We start from the raw sequence: 20421 nt of genomic DNA on the forward strand, positions 1-20421 counted from the left end.
TTAACTTGTTTCGATTGATTTCTGCATTCCCAGCAGGACTCTTTTAAGTCCTTGCCCCTTCAGACCCTAACTATTCTCACTGCCGCATAACTTGAGACTGGATGATACCTTCAAACACCACAGTTCCAAATGTGGAGTGAAATTATCTGATCCTTACACCGGTTAAAGAGGTGGAGGTTCCTTATACTTAAGAACTTTTTTTAACTTAAGTTATACTACAATAAAAAACCAAAAATGAAATGACATTTTTAATGTTGAATGGCATGGAAAGGTGAGCATCTTGTATAGTTTGATGAAATCACATGTACAAGGTAATCTCATTTTTGTAAAAAAAAATTATAAGAATATGCATCAAAATGGTGATTTTCCTCTTTATGTTTATTTTTTAAATGTTCTGCAGTTATAATAGTGGAAAATAAAAGTTATTTTGTAAACTGTGTGACTTATAAGAGATGAATATTCTGTTAGCTAACTCCTCAGTTTCCATAGAGGTAAACAAATAATGTCAGTTTGATAAATCAAGAAATAGAAACATGAACATTATTTCGGAATCTGGAGTTACCTCTAAAAGATACTGCCTCTTGAGGCTGAGGATGGGGTCATGTTCCTTTTCATTTTAAGCTCTTGGATATAAGTGTGGGGTTTTTCTTTTCTTTTTAAAAAATATATGTACATTTTACTTTGCTAAATAAATTTTAAAAGGTAAAATATATCTCTGTGTAATTTTTTTAAAATTTATTTTCATCCAAGTTACCCTGCCCTTTCCAGGTTACTCTTCCCTTTCCCTTCCCACTCTTCACTTTGCCCTTCAACAGGCAGGGCAAAGAGAAATTTGAAAACCTGGCTGAAAGGCACTTTGAATAGAAATCAGTAGAGACAAATTACAAATTGCTCAGTATAAAGCATGAGGGTTTTGTTTTTGTTTTTAATTGAGGGGCTAAAAATACAGCTGCTTAATTGTCATAAACTGCATCGTACTCTTTCTGGGATGGCCTTTTGGCTTGAGTCCGTTACTGATTATGTATCTTGTAGCACTGTGGGAACTGCATTATCAGAACAGTTTTAAAGTCACAGCTTGCGTATTTGGTGCCCTCTAGTGCACTATTTTCAAATGACAAAAGCATAGTTTATCGGTGCCAAGCTGTTAACTGAAGAGGATAAAATGTACATTTCAATCCACCTTCCCAGTGTGATTGATCTTGTTTCTTTTCCTGACATCCAAAGACACTGATTCCTCTCTGCACATACACATTATTTCATATCATGACACTCACTAGGCTGTGACCTTGCACTAACTAGTTCCTTAATCTCTGGGCTTCAATTTCCTCATCTGTAAAACGAGGATGATAATCGTCAGAACTGTAATGTGGACGCCCTGCACACACGGGGGGCGCACTCACTGCTAGCTATCTTTTTTTTACATTTAATAGATCAGTCGATACTAAACATGCTTGAAGACAGTAATCAATCTTGACTCAGGTATCATAATCTGGTGGTTGGGGAATGTGAAGAACGTTAATGAGTAGCTTAAAAGATAAAGAACAGAAGTCTAGGTGTGATTCTCATCTCTGGTCCCATGTTACTGAGTCAGTTCATTCCAATTCTCAAGTCTGGAAGCATGGTAAATTTCTCTGCATCCTTCACAGTACCTGTAATTACATACCCTTAAGAAATATTTGTCTTGTTTTAATGTTCAAGGTAAATGGTGTTCTGGTTGAACCTAGAAAATACAGAAAATGCTGAATGATAGAAAATAGTTAGTTTAAAGGTTTAAAGATTTGGATTCAAACTTGTTTTGTAAGCCAGAGGTTTCAAATGCCTCTTTCTGGATTTAGTGTGGTTTCTCAGTGGGCTGTGGACAGTTTCTCTGTTATCAGTGTACAGTGTGAAGGCATGACTGACTCTGGAACCCATGTGAATCAGCATTTACAAATCGATAAGAGGTAGTAGGTTCCAGAATTTTCATCCACTCTCACATAACTCCAGTTTTGCTTAAGTCTCTACAGCTAACATTTATTTTCTCTGACACATCTCTAGGAGACCTTATCTAGTTTTCCTGCATTGACAGACTTGGACTTTGGTGCTTAACTTCACTACCTCCTAGATTCCCCAAGAGCCCAGTTACCTGAAGAAAGCACTGGGTGCTTCTGACCCCGTGAATGCCTCTGGAGTCTTTGGTCTTGTATGTAATAAATGTCCCCATGCTTATTTTTCCTATGTGTCTTATATTAGGCATGTCAGTATTGTTTCTCCTCCACTTCTACCTGCCTCAGTGCTGAATCAGATTTTTTCTTGAACATCTACCAGCTGACCATTTGCTGAAGCCCTATTATATGCTAAAATGTAAAGCATTTTATGTACATCACTCCTAAACTCTCACAACCACCGTCCAGTTAGGCAGAGGGTATTGTCCCCATTTTCCAGAAGAGAAAATCGCTCTAGGTCACGCAGATAAATGTCAGAGCCACATTTCCAACTCAAGCCAGCCTCGAGAGCCCATGGCCTCAATACTGCATCAGAAACACTTCCCAAAGGGAGAATTTTGAGTTATTTAGCCTTTAGAAGTGCAGGGAGAATCTTGCAACTCCCTTCAGGCACTCAGCCATCAGTTCTGAGGCTTATTCCTTTCAAGAAAGCCCACCTGTTCAGCCCTGCCGTATTGATCATTTTTAAAACCATGATGGTTCATATTTGCTTGGCACCTTGTGGTTTTCGAAGGTTGGCCCATGGGGTATCTCATTTTCTATTCGAGAAAGCCTTTTGCCCTCATCATCCGCTGAATCTCCAAGCTGGGGCAGCAACTTCTTTCCTGGCAGAAGATTGCAGCTGTTATTATTTACCCTCCAGGGGATACACTGCGCATCCCAAGCCTTACAGCTGGGAACACTGGCATCTACCTGTGCAAGCATATAAAATAATCTTGACGAAGGGGAGGGGTGTTCACTCGCAGGCCATCCTGGTCACAGCATGTTGGGCAATGAACTCTCCCAACTGGAAGCTGTGCCGCAGAACCAAAGGCACCGTCTTGGCCATCAAAACTACATTCAGCAGTCCTTCAGTCAGCCGGGCCTCCCCAACACATGTGCTCATCCACTTGGGCCAAGCATGTGGTCGTCTAATTGCTTTACCTTTCTTTAACTCCCTCCCTTCTTCCCCCCCATTCCCAACTCTCTCTTGTCCTTAAAAGCTTCCTCCAGGTTTACACCTTAGCCTCCTTGTAGGATGCCGGTGAATGCCAAGGCTTGTGTGGGTGGAAGATTCTAAATCAGCTGCGGACACAGGCCTGGGGGTGGGCTGCCTGGAGTGTAGAAGGGCCACAACCTGAAAACACATGAGCCTCTTTCATCCCAATAGGATTTTTGTTGTTGTTTTCTAAAGCCTGCTGTTCCAGCAGGGCACTTCACCAGAAGCTATGGTGTCTGCAACTTTTAGACAGCATAAGCACTAACAACAGAGCTGCCCATATATGTATCCTCTGCAAGACTTTCAACAGAACTTGGGGGCCTGGAAAAATTGTTTTTTAAACAAGCCTGTTTCTCCCTTAGCAAAACAGGTTTGAAAAGTATCAATAGCTTGAAGCATATCATCCACCATCATCTTCTCCGTAATTAAGTTTCACAAAATGACAGGGTCAGATTTCATACTGTCAGCTCTCAATTATTTGCTGGTGGAGGGACTCCAGAGACAGAATTCCAATGGGACTTAAATACACTGTTCATTTACATTGGTTTTACGAGGCATTTTAGTCATTAACATTTTTAAAGGGGTGTGTCTGCGGTTCTGGAAATTTAACAACTGTTTACAGCAAATAACAAAGCTACTCAGTAAGGATGCTGACGGGGCTGGAATGCTGTCGAATATCTTTTCCACCCTTTGGACCAACTCTGCTCAGTGAGGGCTGGAAACAAAATGGGATTTGGCCTTAGACAAAGAAAAGTTTAATCCCTGATGCTGCTGTGTGGCTTTTCAGATCCCTTTCTTGGAAAATGGGGGAAATGAAATAATATCACCTACCTTCATGGTATCAGAGAACAACCTTGGAAGTTGCGAGGGAATTCTCAAACACAACCGTGAAATGTTTCCAGCATTCACTCAGGTATTTTAATCTGGAGGAGCCTGGATGTGTCACACATGTCCATGAATAGACCAGAGCTGCTAATTATCTTGGGTTGGGAGGCTTTGCCAACCTCTCTAAATTATGACATTCTGGCTATAGATGATAAATAAAGGGGCTCAGGATGACCCAGGAAAGTCACAGACTAGAGTCTCTGGCTGGAATCTGGTCAGTGAGCAACTCAGCTTGGAAGGTAAGCATGTTTTGTGTTCCTAAGAGCCATCGAAAAAAGCTCAGTTTCTTTTAAGAAGTTGCTGCTCCATGGTTTATCCTTACTCAACTTATCCTGTTTGTTAATACATGATTAATTTTCAATAATTCATTTGAATGTATACTAAGTGGCAGATGTGGCCTTGAATTCACGATGTTGCCTGAGAGGTTAGACGGCAAACAGGCTCATGTGAGCAGCCGTCCTACACAAAATCCCCGGCACCATGTGCACAAGTTCTGAATTGGAGCAGGTTGGGGGGTGAGTATGGAATAAAGGGGGGATGGATTGGTTAGTATCAGGCAGAAAGAACTGGAAAGTGGGAACCCAAGTATATATGATCTGCTGAAAATACCAGATGAGTTTCTGCAGGTGCTTAATCATCCATATTATGTAACTAACATGTTCTGGATTAAGGACTCTCTCTTGATCCCCAGGATAGAATCGGGTCCTTGTGCCCATAAACAAAAGAAAGCTTGACAAACTCAATCGTACGTTCTTTCCAAAGAGCACATTTGTTTTCAGGATCAGGAAGTCGGAGCACTGTTCTACTAAATGTTTAGATCTGTATTACTTAGGATACGGGTTCAACAACTAACAGAGATGCCCAAACAGTAGCGGTTCAGCAGTGTCAGGGGCCCCATTTCTCTCATTGTGCTGCCACCCTCAATACATGGCTTCCATTTCATGGTCCAAGATAGCTACTCCAGCTCCAGCCCTCACATCAACACTCCAGCAGAAAGGGAGAAGGTGAAGGGCAACAATCTGAATGCTCTGTATATCACTTCTGCTCCCAACTTTGGCCACATCTAGTTGCAAGGGAGGATGGGAAACTGGTGACTGTGTCCAGCTAGAAACCCTGTTATAAGAAAAGTTCAGACTGGAGGGCAACTAGCAGTTCCTGCCATCATTCCCTTCCTGTGGTTTTCCACTCCAAACCTACTTGATTAATAATTCAAAGTGCTGAGCTAGAAGCCCACTGAATTCCCTACATAGAGAAAACAGTTTTACCTCCTCTATTATTTTTGGATAGCATAGGTAATAAATGCTATTATTCTTACATAATAATAATATTATTCTTGGGCAAAGAGTAGAAAATACAAATCAGTAAGAACTTAAGAATTAGCATAGTAAGACTCCATCCCCTAGTGATAATGATGTTAGGATTTTGATGTCTTTCCTGATAGACTTGCCTAATACAAATGACATAGATAACATAGAATCTTGAGGCGATAATTTACATTACACGATGGCAGTGATGATAAATGGTCTATATCAGTATGTGGGGTGGGGAAAGGACTTTTAACTGGTTAAACAGTTGAAAGAAAATAGAAACTGGGAGATTTGGATTTTAGTTCCACCTCTTAACTGACCCCTGTGTGACTCTGAGCAAGTAACAAATTGTTAACGTTTCCATTTTTCCATACATAAAATAGAAATTGTATTTGATTTTCTCACTCCCTGTTATAAAGATAGTCATGAGAATCAAGTATTCCTTCCTGTATTCCTCCAGGCACTCTTGGGTGCCCTCTACATGGTGGGTATTGAGACATGTTCCCTTGCCCCCGTGGAGCGGAATCCAATGGGTGAGGCATAGCACAATGTTTCGGGGAACGTCAGCTGGGACACACATGTCAAAGGTTACTATCAAGGGGTGACTACCAACTATCATAATGTTCCTTGACCCTTCACTTCTCTCTTCATACCTCTTTGCCAAGACCAAAGTGGCGGAAGAGGGAGGAGATAAAGTGGTCAGTTGGGAGGAGGTGGTCTGGCTTGGTCAGGCTGCCATTTTTCTCTCCCCCTCTCCCCTCCAAACCCTACCAGCCCTAACTCTACTACTATACAGATCAGCATTTTCTGGTTTCATCTCGTCTCTTCCATTTGCCCCACCCTCTTGACAGGGAAGTAGGAAAATTGAGATTGCAGAAGTTGGTAAAAAACTCATGTCAGAAGGCAGAGTTCCATTTCTAGATCCAAGAAAAACTTCCTGTTGTGTTAAGACCCTTCTTAGGAGCGGAAACTAGCTCACTCAAATGAAAACCACAATGAATAATATCACTGATTTGTACCGTATGTTTAGCAAGCCTAAAATCCCAAGAGGAGGTTGGTGAATCAGAAGAGAAACCATCAGAAGGGAACTGTCCCCCCCCCACCCCACCCCCACCACCAGCCAGGGCTCTTCCTCACTTCCTCCTTCAACACGCCCTGCAGGAACAGTGACAACCCACCGAGTGGAATAAGTTTGGGGGCACGTGATGCAAAGGCAAACTGGCAGAGCCTCCGTGGCTGGTTCAAGGATGGCACCACTCAGATTATTCATGCCTTCCCCAGATGGATTTTTGCTTTTTTACAAAAAGATCTAGAAAAGCAGCTGTATTCGCTTAGGCTATGCTGTAATAACCAGTTAAGCCCAGAATCCTGGCTCAACACAATGAAAATTTATTCTTGCTTTCATTATGGGACCAATACAGGTTGGTGGTAGAGTGGAAGGTAGACACAAGGGAATCCTGCTCAACAGCCCTGGTTGACAGAGGCTCTGACATTTGGAGTCTTGGGCCTCCATCATCCTGGCTGGCAGTAGAGGAACAGAACGAGTGGAGAACACACACGTGCTCTCCTGTGCATAGCCTGGAAGTGACACAGTTCACTTCTGTCCCAGTGGTTGGACAGAACACACTACAGAGCAGCTGTGACTGATGGGGAGGCATGCAGGTATCTGGCAAGCAACCAGCACCTCTGCCCTAGCAGCACTTGAATGCCAAGTGCATGCTGCAACATGTGACGGCAGCTTAGAATCCCAGACCATGGAAAAATCGTTTGAATCCAAATCCTCTGAGATGTGTCATCTATGGGTCTTTCCTATTGGCTTCCTGAGTGCCTGACAGGCAGCTCTCAGGTCACAAATGGCCCACCCCATTTAAGGAGGGCTCTTCATAAGGGTTTTACTGGCACCACCTATTTATGTGCCTCAGTAGCTAGTTCACAAGAACTGGTCGCTCAGAATGGCCTCACCATAGGATGTTGGGGGACTAACATAGCTTGGTGTCCCTGGAAGCATGGATCGATTGATCATTGGAATCAAAGCTGACTTTTCATAAGTTATGGAATTTTAAGCTGTTCACATTTAATTGCACAAAAGTGACACCATAAAACTGGAGGCTTGTTCTCTGAAGGACTGTTGACCAAAATTGTTCAAAATATGATTCAGGCCTCCTCTTGCAGTTGACTCATGTCTGACTCTTGTCCAGTGTTTTTATGCCAAGGGAGGATGCTCCGTACTCACTATTATCAATAATTAAATATACATACAGCCCATACGTGGATGATAGAGTTTTCTTGAATGAACTTTGTATGCCCCTGCCAGGGGGCAAGCAGTCACTTTCTATGTAATAGCTTATCCAGGACTGGAATTTCTCTGCCTCCCCTCCCCTGTTGCTCCTTGCTCTGGGGACATTTTGCCATCCACCAAAAAGGCAGGAGAGAAGCAAGGGAAATACAGCTTAGTTCGAGGCCGACTGACTTCACAGGGTGGTTCGCAGTTTGTTTTACTTGGCCTGCCTTGGAGCTGTTTTGGGACATATGAGGTTCTTCAACCAAGAGGCCTTTTCCAGACCTGATTTCCCCTTGGAATGACACATTATCCTCCCTTCCAATATAGCGATTGTAAATTCCTGCCTGGGGAGCAGCAATTGCTTTGAATTACACACTATTTGAATAACCCAGTATGGGATTAACAAAGCCTTATTGTCCTGCAGTCCTCTACTGAAATTTGCGAGAATAATTTCTGGTGACATTACTTTTCCCTGCCTAGCATTTGACTATGCAAAGACCACTTCTCCGCACTTTAATTGGTCCTTTTTAGTTGTACGTAATAGAAACCTCTTTTTACCATTCTACCAACACTGAACAGGATGAAATAATACTATCAGGGTTTTTTTTTTAGTTCACCTTTTTCCTCCCTTTTCCTCTCTGGCATGTTTACTATAATTCCACACCTTAAGAGTTTCTCAGTTTTTTTGTGCCTAAAATACTACTTCCTGACAGCTATATACACATGCAAGTACGCACACTGTAAGGCAAAATTTAAGATTCTCTCTTTCACAATATGTGTACATGCTATTTTTTAAATAGACCTCAGGAGCACAGAGTAAAAACAGTGATTATCCCCGGTTTGTGACACAACTCTCATTGTTGGTCTGGAAATGCTATTTTAAACATGTTTTTATGATGACTTGAGGAAACCCATTTACATTTACTCTATTCCATTTCTTAAAAAAAAATTTCTCATTCACTTTTTAATCATCTGCAAATAAAACTCAATAACTAAGAATAAATCTACCAATATTTACTTCCTAACCAAAGTTATTTCTGCCAGTACCAAAACGGATCTCTTTACAGTGACAAAGTCTAAAGGTAGGACTATGAAAATGGTGAGACCAAGACATTATTTACCAATAAAATAGATCTCTATAAAAGCTTCTGATTCTGCAAATGTGAAACCAAAAAATTAGAGCTATAATGGAATTTTTTTCTAGCTGGTTTTAGACCAGTTAAATCTAATAAAGATTATAAAGATAGGAAACTAACTTGAAACCAAAATAACTACCAAGAACACTTTGTATTCCATTAATAAGTAATAAAAATCTATGCACTGCTAAATGAAAATATGAAACCTGATTATTTATGTAAAACATTAGGCCCACATAATTATCGCTCCAAAAAACAGCTTAATAGCACAATATTTTTAAAACAGCCTTTAATGAAATCCACAAAAAAATAATCTTTACCCATCTGTCCCCAAACTACCTCCTCAGATCCTACACCTAAGTTGAAATTTTTGTTCCAGACGGAGTTGGAAGATATTTCAGATATAGTTATAAGAAGTATGATAAATTAGTATTTTCAAATCATTTGATGATGACCATGAACTCAGCTAAAAAAAAACAAAAAAATAACAAGTCTAGAATCTGCACTGAGAAGATTTTAATCTATACAGATATGAGCCAGCTTTTCCCGTTTTTCAAACCAGAGACTTTGAAGCATTTCCTCTTAGAAAAAAATAAAAAGAAATGGTGTTGCTGCTGTTAGTCATTTCATTAGCAAGGAGATAGAATTAATTCCTTTAGGGAACTTGTTTCAAAGTTGAGGTGTAGATGAAGTCCAACGCCACACAACTGGAGCTGAGTGGGCCTTATATAGACACTTGGCTCACAGGCAGCATAAACAAGAAAGTTCAGTAAGCTCAAACAAAGCTGAGGCCAAAATCACATAGTGATTTGTAGAGGAGCAAGAGGTAAATACCATAAACAGACGCTAAAGTAAATGAAAATCTTATGAGCAGGTTAAAAAAAACTAAGAGATTTAGAAGAACTGCTGTCTAGCCCAGGGTTTTTTTTCTTCTCATATGAGTAGTGCATGACTACAAACAAATGAGTAGGAAACAAAATGACAGGAAACTTGAAGTATAAACTTCCAGACTTCTGGTAACATGGTTTATAACAGGGCTCAAGTATTCAGGCTTGCTTCTAAATTAAAAAGAAACAAAACAAAAAAATCCCAGTTTGAGCCTAAAACATTTCATATTTGGTAAACTATTTGGGGAAATTCCATCAAATCTACAGGCCAAGTAATTTTATTTATTCTTACCCTCCAACCTTTCCATTTCATTTTGCTTCAGCATTTGTTAAAAAACCGAGTAGATAGCTGGGATAGACCCAGGAGCTCTCTTCTCCAAGAAAAAAACTACGTGTGCATCCTAGGCAGATAAGAAAAGTCTTTTTCTTCCAAGCTCAGGCCCTTGTCACTGTTGAGGACTGTTCTCCTTACTCCTATCTCCTTCAGACTGCCATATACCAACCACTCGCCTCCCTGGCCACCAGGTGATCACACTGCTGGGAGGTGTGTTGAGAGCCCGAGCCACTGGTGGCCGTGACTAGTCAGGCAGAGCTCTGAGAGCCCATGAGGTCTCTCACATCACAGCTTTTCCACCCTTCCTTCCTCTACTGGAGGTCCACCCTGCAGTGACGTGACCTAGCTCATTACGCTGCCCTGGTGCCTCAATTCCCCTCATTAGGACCGAAGACCTGCCCCTTAGCTGAGGTTACTCTGTCTGGCTCTTTGCCAGCTATATGCCTCCCTATCCACCCTGCCACTGCCCCCATGGGCTGGGACTCTGCTGGGAGTAAGTCAATTGCTCAAAAGCCATGACTCCTTCAAGACTTTGGTTCACCATCCAGTCATTTCCCCCTGCTTACTTTGCTCCCTGAAGGTACTGATGGTTGCCTGGACCAAATGCTAGTTTGCATTATCTACTGAGCCCACCTGACTACCTTTTCCAGAGCCAGCCTAGCCAGCCAAGTTTGCTCCCCTGCCTGCCTCTTCCCACCAGCTGATGCTGCTAAAATGTTGATGACAATAACAGTAATTAATGATAGTTAAAAAGATTAGTCTCTCAGAAACTGTCTTAGGTGTTTAATATACTTATTTATTTAATAATGACTATAACACTTGGAGAAACCAACACTAGGAGAGGTTAAATGACTTGCTCAAGGTCACCCAAAGAATAAATAGCACAGCTGGAATTTGAACCTACATCTCTCTGAGGCCAGGTATATTTCTGCTCTCAATTCCAACATGTGGGTTTTTTCCCCACACCAAGCAATTTTAAGGCACCAACTGGGTGTCCTACAATTCAACTCAATTCTGACACCATCCATCTGGAGATAGCATCAAATCCCACAGGTTAAGGGCTCAGTGCTACAAAAATTCGCACCCCACCCCACTTCAGACGCCAATCACAAGAACGGTAGTCACCTGTGCTTCTGACCGACGGGCTACCCATTGCAGTTTCCACCAATCCCTTCCTTGGGATCCATTAATTAACCACAGCGGCTCACAGAATTCAGAGAAACATTTTACTTACCAGATTAGTAGTTTATTATGTAACTCAGGAACCGCCAGATGAAAGAGCTGCAGAGGGCAAGGTGGCGGAAAGGACGCAGAGCTTCCATACCTTCTGTGAGCGTGCCGCTGTCCTCAAGACTCCTCCACCTGTTCACCAACCCGGAAGCTCTCCTAAGCCCATCCTCTTAGCTTTTTCTGGAGGCTTCATTACTTAAGCATGATTGATTAAATCATTGGCCACTGGTGACTGAGCCCAACCTCCAGCGCTTCTCCCCTCCCCTTAGGTCGGGGGTGGGACTAAAAGTTCCAACCCTCTAATCACGTTGTTGGTTCTCCTGGCAGCCAGTCCCCATCCTTAGGTGGGATCTAAAAGTCATCTCTTAGACTTAACAAAAGGCACCTTTATCACTCTCATCACTTAGGAAATTCCAAGGGTTTCTGGAGCACTATGCCAGGAACAGGGACAAAGACCAGATATCTATTTCTTATTATAAATCACAATATCACACCGGGTAAATACTCTTAACCGCAGGCCAAGGGTTCGCAACATTCACTTTGCCGCTACATGGTTCCCATGCGCTTTATGTTTGTTAGGGGAAGCACACCTCTGGGGCTGTGCAGAACCTCAGCTCTGCGGCCTCCCAGTGGGCCTTGGACACCATCTGTTAAAAAACTGATGTCTCTGCCTCTCTTATTTATGCTCCCACTACTTCAGCTGGCTTGGCTACCAGTAGACTTGGCTTGTTGGCAACGATCAAACTTTACACCTGAGTGCAGCCATCCATCTGCTCTCGGGCCCACGTAGGTTTCCCTGGGATCTAGGAAGCTCCAAATCTGAGGGTTCTGGCCCAGGTCTTTAATTTTACTACTTAGAGCTAAAACTCAAAGAACTGAAGTAAGTTGTCCCGTGTCACACGACTAGTTAATGGCAGGGCCAGGACTGAAGTTTCATGGTGCCCAGGCCACCCTGAGTAGGCTAGAAATAAGGGAGGCCACATTTTGCAGCAGGGCTTTTGATGGCAAGCTAGATTGCTTGGATCTATGACCCTTGCCCCCGTGGTTTTAATCTCTGACATGGAGCAGCAAGAGAGGCCTAACGAAAAGGATGGCAATATTGCTTATAAGAAGCAAATTGTTCGGGAAGAGTTGCTGCTACCACCCATCGTTGGCAAGGACCAGGACTTTGTGAGTCTATCACCAGTCTGGAAGCCAGAAAGATGTTCATAGATGTAGTCACATATTGTGATCTGATTTACATCCCAGGGCAAAAGCAATTTCATGATAAGGAGAGCAACTTTAGCTGAGCATTTACTACACACCAGAGACAGCTCCAAGTAAGCATTTTATATGCATTAACTTGTTCAACCCACACAACCACCCTGTGAAGCAGATGCTTTATCATCCTCATTTAACTATAACGAAATTGAGCCATAGAGCAGTCAGGTAACTTGCACAAGATCACACAGCTAGGAAGAGGCAGAACCAGGATGTGGATGAAGCTGTCTACTTCTAACATCGATACTCCTAACCCGTGCTCCAGACTGGCTTTCATGGGAAATGGGAATGGACATTTTTGAAACCCCAAAAGACATAGGGATCCCCACTGACAGGGGACTATGGATAACCTTCATAGCCTGCAATTAGCGTTTCAGAGCTTTTCACTTTGCTCCAGGAAACTGTTATCCAGCCCCATGTGGTTTCTAGGCCACTCTCAGCGTGCTTTATGGCCACCTCAATTCCTAGGTTAAAGTTTAAAGCAGATAAGGTGCAGAGAAACATAGAAAAGGAACCAAATAAAACTACCAATAAAACAAAAGTTTGGCAACTTTGAAATCTTGTTGCATAACTCCTTGCTTGGGAAGAAATGCTCAAAAATCAACAACAGGAGGAAAAAACAGGATGTTAAAAAGCACTTTTATTATGTTTTTAGAAGCTTACTGCCAGACTATAACTATTTCTGCCAAAAATAACATACTTAACTCCCTACAACCTACATGATTTGGGGTTTGCTGGGAATTTTGTGGGATTTTTTTTGGAATGAAACCGTAAGTTCCCACCAAGTTCAGTTTCAAAAAGAATGTCCCAGAAATGAACGTACATCCAGGGAAGGAGTCTCCTGGGTAGAAACAATGGTCCTACAGCCCCTACTGTGAATGATGTGTCCCAAAAAGCTTTGGCTTAGAGAATGGCATCTTCCATGGGGTTCCTTCAGTGCACCTGCAGTGACTGCAGGTCTCCTTTGGAAGGTCTCTGTCCTATGGGCGGGGGATGCAAAATGATGCAAGATCATGAAGATGTGGGAAGGGCCCAGGACCGGGAGCCCAACAAAGCTGGGCTCAAATCCTGGATCCACCAACTCCTATCCTCATCTGTGAGACGAGAATAAAGTACCATCCTGCACGACTGCTGTGAGGGTGAAATGAGGTATCGTACGTACATGGCTCAGCACAGTGTCCAGAAGTAGTAGCTTAAGCCCTTCCACTTGGAGAAGACTGGAGAGAGCTACATCACTGCCAGCCAGGAACAGAGAGAGCGGGGAGCAAGACCCTGAGGGGGCAGAGGGGTGGCGGAGAGACTAAACGGCCCAGGAGCGAGAGGAAGAGAAGAGAGAAGGACTCGCTCCTTTCTGTCCTCCAAGGTGTACTTGGTGGGGACAGATAGAAGATTCCAGGGGCAAAGAAAAAATTATTTTGCACCATCCAAGAGCCAGATTTTTCAACTAATTAAGTACCACTCTTCCAAACGTTGAAAGCATAACAAAGGGGTCCCCATTATTGTTACTGAGTGGTAGGATTTTTTTATGTTTCTGAAACACTGTTTTTTTTTTTTCTCCAAGATTTTTTATTCCCCTTGTGCCACCTCTCCATCTGAACAGACAAATCATTCTTTGCTCATACCTACCGGACGGGACCTGAGAGCAGAAAGCACAGAATTTTGGAGTTTCAAAAGCCTGGGCCAGTGGTTCTCAAAGTGCAGTCCCCAGCCCAGCAGCATCAGCATCACCTGGGCATCACCTGAGTGCTTGTTAGGTAAATTCTTGGGCCCCACCCAGACCTGAATCAGCAGTTCTGAGGATGAGGCCCAGCAGTCTGCCTTTTTTTTTTTTTTTTTTTTTTGGCGGTACGCGGGCCTCTCACTGTTGTGGCCTCTCCCGTTGCGGAGCACAGCGGCCATGGCTCACGGGCCCAGCAGCTCCGCGGCATGTGGGATCTTCCCGGACCGGGGCACGAACCCGTGTCCCCCACATCGGCAGGCGGACCCCCAACCACTTCCCCACCAGGGAAGTCTGTCTTAATAAGCCCTCCAAGTGATTTGGATGCAGCAACATTTGAAAACCATTGGCCTAGGCCCTTATGGACTGGAGAGGACTAATATAGGCAGCAGATTCAGAAAACATGAGGAGTGAAAGCAAAGCTCCTCACCCAGATTAGGGAAGTATTCCCCAGGCTGAGGAATGAGGGGAGATAGAAAGGAAGTGATGAGAGAGGTAGGGCCGGAAGTGAGTGCCAGCCTGCCTCTGAGTGAGCTCTGTGCTTTGTGCCAAGGGGCTACAGTGGTTGCCATCTGGCAGGTGTCTGGTGAGGACTTACACTTGACAGCAACCAGGCTTCCTCCATTGCCTGACAGGCAGGAGAAATTGTTGGGTCTCTGTCCTCCTTATTCCACATGGACAATCCATCCTTGCAACAGCCTGGAATGCTCATCAGCCTGAAGGAGGTCAGGACCCTGGACCTCTAGTGGCATGGGGGTGGGGGAGGAAGAAAGGCCTTGCGGTTGATCTTGGCTGGGGCTGAACAGAACCAGTGCAAGATTACCCAGGAGCCAGGGCAAAGATAACACCCCAGTTATAATCCCTACTTGCGAGGGAAAGGTATTGTCATTGAATTGGATTGTCCATTGCTACCTCTTCCTGGGGTGCCTCTCTGTGTTTCAGAGTCTGGAAAGCTCACAGCTACATCTCGCAGACTCCCTCGTAGCTGAGCCTGTGCAACTCACTGATTGTGTGAGTTTCAGAGGGCAGAAGTCAGTCAGAAGCCATCAGCCTTCTCTGGTCAAACTTGCTCAGTCAAGCTTCATGTCCATAGCGGCAAGGGGGCGTTCCCAATCCTAACTTGCACATTTCTCAAGTACAGCAACTGCAGTGTGTTCATGAACTCAGTAGCTCCAGGGACAGCCCCCTGATGCCCCACCCTCCTAAGTGGGAGAGAGGTTACAGCTCCTGCAGCGGGGGTGGGGCTGGGGGGAGCCTGTTCTCTGGATTTTCAGGGAGTCATTCCAAAAGGCACCAGCCCACATGCCTGTTCCTTCAGTACTTCGAACTATTTTATAAGCACCACCTTCCCTGTATTACTTTCTTTTGTGCTTAAATCCTAGTCTGGTTCATATTTCTTGCGCTAAGGATATACTATTCCAAAAATGGGGGCGGGGGTGGCTGCCTTTAAATTTAACTGAAGAATCAGGACATTTGTACAGAAATGCTTATGGGTCCAGAAAACCATGCCATGTACCAAAGGAGCAGCATGGACAGCGCAAGTCTCAGAGGCTCCGAAGCAAGAACACTCACCATACCAGCATTGTTAGGCTTTGCAGTAGGGTGGGACTCGAAGGAAATGTCTTCAAAGACCTCGCAATGTGCTTTCTGGCTGATTTTCCTATTTCAGCTGACCTTGACCTTTGCCTTGCTCCTGCTTCCTCATTTCCTCCTCCATACCTTCTCTTGTGTAACTGCCCGTGGCGCTGCTCTCCTTTTCTCCTAAATATCAAGCCCCATTTCTCCTTCCATGTTTTTACCAGCGTGACTCGTTTCAGAATAGGCATGAGTCTGTATGTTTCAAGGAAGTTCACAGTTTGCAGCAAGCGGGACCAAATGGATGTCAGTTATTTCAGGATGTGAGCCCCTGCTGATGGCCAAACATTGTCCCAGGTGTATAAGAACTCCCCAGAGTTTCTATTTGTTGATTGTTAGGGGAGCTTCCACTGTTTGAAGGTAGCTCAAGAAGCTGACCATGGAGATTTCTGCTGCTACCCATGCCTAATGAGTATTTGATGAGCTCTGTCCACAAAGAACAGAAATTTGAAATGACCCCTTCCAAGCCTGGAGAGCCAACCTCAACTGACCCTCCCTATAAGAAGCTTTCTACGTGAAGACTCCAGCTTGGCCGCAGGACGTGCTTTAGTATTTCAGTGAAACCACATTCCTCCAGGCTACACCAGCCGTGGGTACTGCTTAGAAGTATGCTCTCTCAACACCTCTTCTCTAGTTGGAGGCGCCATGAGCATTGCTCTTGTGGCTCTCCCACCACCTGTGCTCACTATGTCACTGCACTGAGACCTCAGCTCCCACTTAGGAAGCTCCTGTCCCTGGTTTGCTGTCTTAATAAGTCTCCTTTTGGTGAGATCAAAGCTGTATGTCTGTTCTGCTCCAAGTGTCACTCCTGAAGAGAGAGAATTATGGGCCTGTATGAGTTAGGGTTTTCCAGAGAAACTAACACGATGTGTATATACAGCAAAGGAGTTTTATTTTAAAGAATTGGCTCATCTACTGTGGAGGTTTGGCAAGTCCAAAATCTGACAATGGAGGCCAGTAGCGGACTGGAGACTCAGGAAACAGTTGTGGTTTGAAACCGCGGGTTCTGCTAGCAAGCCAGGAACAGCTGATGCTGCTGACAAAGTGGTAAGGCAGTCTGCTGGCAGAATTCCCTCTTGCTGCAGGAAGGTCAGCCTTTTGTTCTATTTAGGCCTTCCGTTGGTTACATGAGGCCCACCCACATCATGGAGGGCAATCTGCTTTATTCAGAGTCCACTGATTTAATGTAAATCTCATCCAAAAACACAGGAACAGCCAGAATAATGTTGGACCAAATATCTGGGCACTGTGGCCCAGCAAAGTTGACACACAAAATTAACCATCATAGACCCTTGTTACTAAGTGACAGGGGAGAATTATCTCATATTCTTTGCTCTTGCTGCATCCTTTCTCTGGTGCAGTCACTTCATCACAGGTTTCCCCGGCCTGTGCCCCTGATCGGGTATGGTTTCCCTTGGAGGTCAGTGAAGGGGGGGGGGTGGAGGTGGAAGAGGGGTGCTGGGCTGGAAGTTAATTAGAGGAACGTTGGGCTCAAAATCTGCTCTTCTGGGCTTCCCTAGTGGCACAGTGGTTGGGAGTCCGCCTGCCAACGCAAGGGACGCGGGTTCGGGCCCTGGTCCGGGAGGATCCCACATGCCGCGGAGCGGCTGAGCCCATGCACCACAACTGCTGAGCCTGTGCTCTAGAGCCCCCGAGCCACAACTACTGAGCCCGCGTGCCGCAGCTGCTGAGGCCTGTGCACCTAGAGCCCGTGCTCTGCAGCAGGAGAGGCCACTGCAGTGAGAGGCCCGTGCACCGCGGCGGGCAGGGGCCCCCACTTGCTGCAACTGGAGAAAGCCCGCACGCAGCAACGAAGATCCAACGCAGCCAAAGTAAATAAATAAATAAATAAATCTTAAAAAAAAAAAAAAAATCTGCTCTTCTCATGATTTCCCAGCCTGTATGCCCACAACAAGCCAGAGAATTCTCTGCCCTCAGGTTTCCTTCCACAGCAACCTTTCACCCCCAGGTCAGAGGAAGACAATTTCCCAGCCTTCACCAACATCTTGGCTCCAGAGCCCAAGTTTAGCCAACAACTGCCTCTCCAAGGAGCCAAATCTCCAGCTGGTCAGGCCCAGTAGCCCCCAGTGTGAGTGCAAAACTTCCTGAATCCACGCATGTGGTTGAGTTGAGCCTTGGTGACATTAGTCATGTTTATTGTTGATGGAAAACAAGGAAAGCTGTAACCAAGTCCTCACTGTGGTTTTTAACTGTTGCTCACTAACTGTAATAAGACTATAAAAAAGGCCCCAAATAGAAACTGTTTATACTGTCGGGGTAAATAGGATAGGAGACCAGACTGCTCCTTCAGTGATGCCCGGTAGTCTGTCTCCTTCACTGGAACAAGTTCATGTATACACCCTCCCCAATGCTGCCTGTGTATTTCCTGTTTTACTGACATATAATTCATGTTTCATACCATTCACCCGTTTAAAATGTGTGATCAGTGGTTTTTAGTATATTCACAGAGTTGTGCAACCATCACCACAAAGAATTTTGGAACATTTCATCACCCCCCAAACAAACCCCAAACCCATATACAGCCACTCTGACTCCTCCCCTCCCCGCAAACTTCCCAGACCTAGGCAGCCACTAATCTACTTTCTGTACCTATGCATGTACCTATTCTGGAGATTTCATATAAATAGAATCATATAGTATGTGGCTCTGACCAATTTTTACAAACATAAAATTAGTTTTCATCTTGTCATGACGACAAGATAACCGGACCCAAACATTCACTTCCCAGAGATACTGGTCACATGGCTCATCTCAGTGCAACAGGCAAACAAGCATCTAAGCAGTAAGAAAGTCAGAAATTCTGAGTTTCTAGCAGCACTAAACAGATGGAAATCCTGGATTCCGTGTAAATTTGATTTATGGTCAAAAGAAATCTCAAGGAGTGTTTAGTGGACAAGGCACTTGCGATCACATGAAGAGCCCACTGAACAGCTCCGTCGGGCAGGCCAGGTGGCAAATCTCCTGGAGTCCAGCTGCACCCTTTAAGATGTATTTCTTGGGAAATTAACTCTCTTACCACTTGCAATTCTCTTCCCAAGGGGAATTCGGTAAATATGAAATAGGCATTTTATGTCTATGTCCTGATTGAATAAGAAGAGGGGGCAGAGGGTGTAAAATCAAATGTGCACAGTATCAGAGCCTGACCTGAGGACCAAAGACCCGGCTCGTGCTGTCCTACGATGTTGTGCATTTGGCAGATTCCAAGAAGGAAGTGCTGAGAATTGAAGTCAGCGCTTTGAAATGGTGAGACCAGCTAGCTATTTAAAACAAAGGAAACACTCACTAGCCTGCTCTCAGATCGCCTCTCTCTGGGTCCTGGGGTATGATTTTCCTTTCTCAGAGTCTGATAATTATAAAACATTGCTTAAAAAGAAATGAGTTCTTAAACATAAGAGTTTAAGAATTCTTTGGCTGGTACACGAGGTGAATCAGGACCTGTGTTTGTGACAAAGCTCCCTGTAGAGGTTACAGAAGGCCAGCCCACTGGAAAAAGGTACTGCCCAGATGAGGAAACCTGAGCTGGAAGGGAAAAAATGACTGAGTTTACATAACAGCAATGACTGAAGTGAGAGAGAACGGGGAGGAGGGTGGAGAATGTCCCTGACGGTGGCCTGTTCCAAGCACTGCCTGGAAGTCAAATCCTCTCTCCATAAAGAACTCCGATGATGCCTAAGCTTTTGCGCAAAAGTTTCAGCAACACAACACCATGACTACTCCCTCTCTTTCCTGAAAATTTATACAAATCTCAAGTTACTTCATAGGCCCCTGAGAAAATGCCGCTTGCCTTCCCTGATAGCCCATGCGTGGTCAGAGGAATGAAGAAAACAAATCACTCAGTTTATCTAGTCAGTTAAGCTAGCAGACTAATATAGATTCTAAAAAAGGAAAAACCTGGAACAGGGTCATTACTGTATAAACTGCCTTATACTGTTCTTATAATCCCTCATGATTTCTTCTCTCCCCATCTGCGTTTTAATCTTGAAGGTGGGGGATGTGTATTTTCCTTCTATACTGTTATTCACTGTGTCTGGCACACAGGGGACACAGAACTCTATCATTTTAGGTTGGCGGTTTGAAGCTGGGAAGCCAAATACAGGCAGGCAACGGTGAAACAGGCAGAAGAAGTGAAATTTTTAACAAGTTAAAAAATCAACTTGCAACTAATCAATAGTTAACTGTAGCTTCTTGAAACCCATCCCAAGACCCAAAAGTGTTTTAGAAATTAATCCCATGAAATGTGTTGACATTTAGTTCACATTTTGTGAACTAAAGCAAAGTCACAGTTTTATAAGGAATGTATATTGTAATGAGTCATGTGTGTAATCCGTTGAAAGAGTCTAGAAAGTTTTCTTTTTCTTGGGTGGGTGCAGAGGTGTTAAATGAAGTTGAAAGACCAGGAAAGAAAATACTAAGGTCCTGTGTTGAAGAAGCGTTTTCTAATTCTGGGAAGGAAAAAAAAAAATCCCCAAAACTTCATGCTGCTTTCTGAAGTGCTACAGCCAAAGAAAATAATGTAGGTATAAGTTGAATTAACTAAGATGAGTA

Source organism: Pseudorca crassidens, chromosome 8 (assembly GCF_039906515.1).
Source record: "Pseudorca crassidens isolate mPseCra1 chromosome 8, mPseCra1.hap1, whole genome shotgun sequence".
NCBI classification, from domain to species: domain Eukaryota; kingdom Metazoa; phylum Chordata; class Mammalia; order Artiodactyla; family Delphinidae; genus Pseudorca; species Pseudorca crassidens.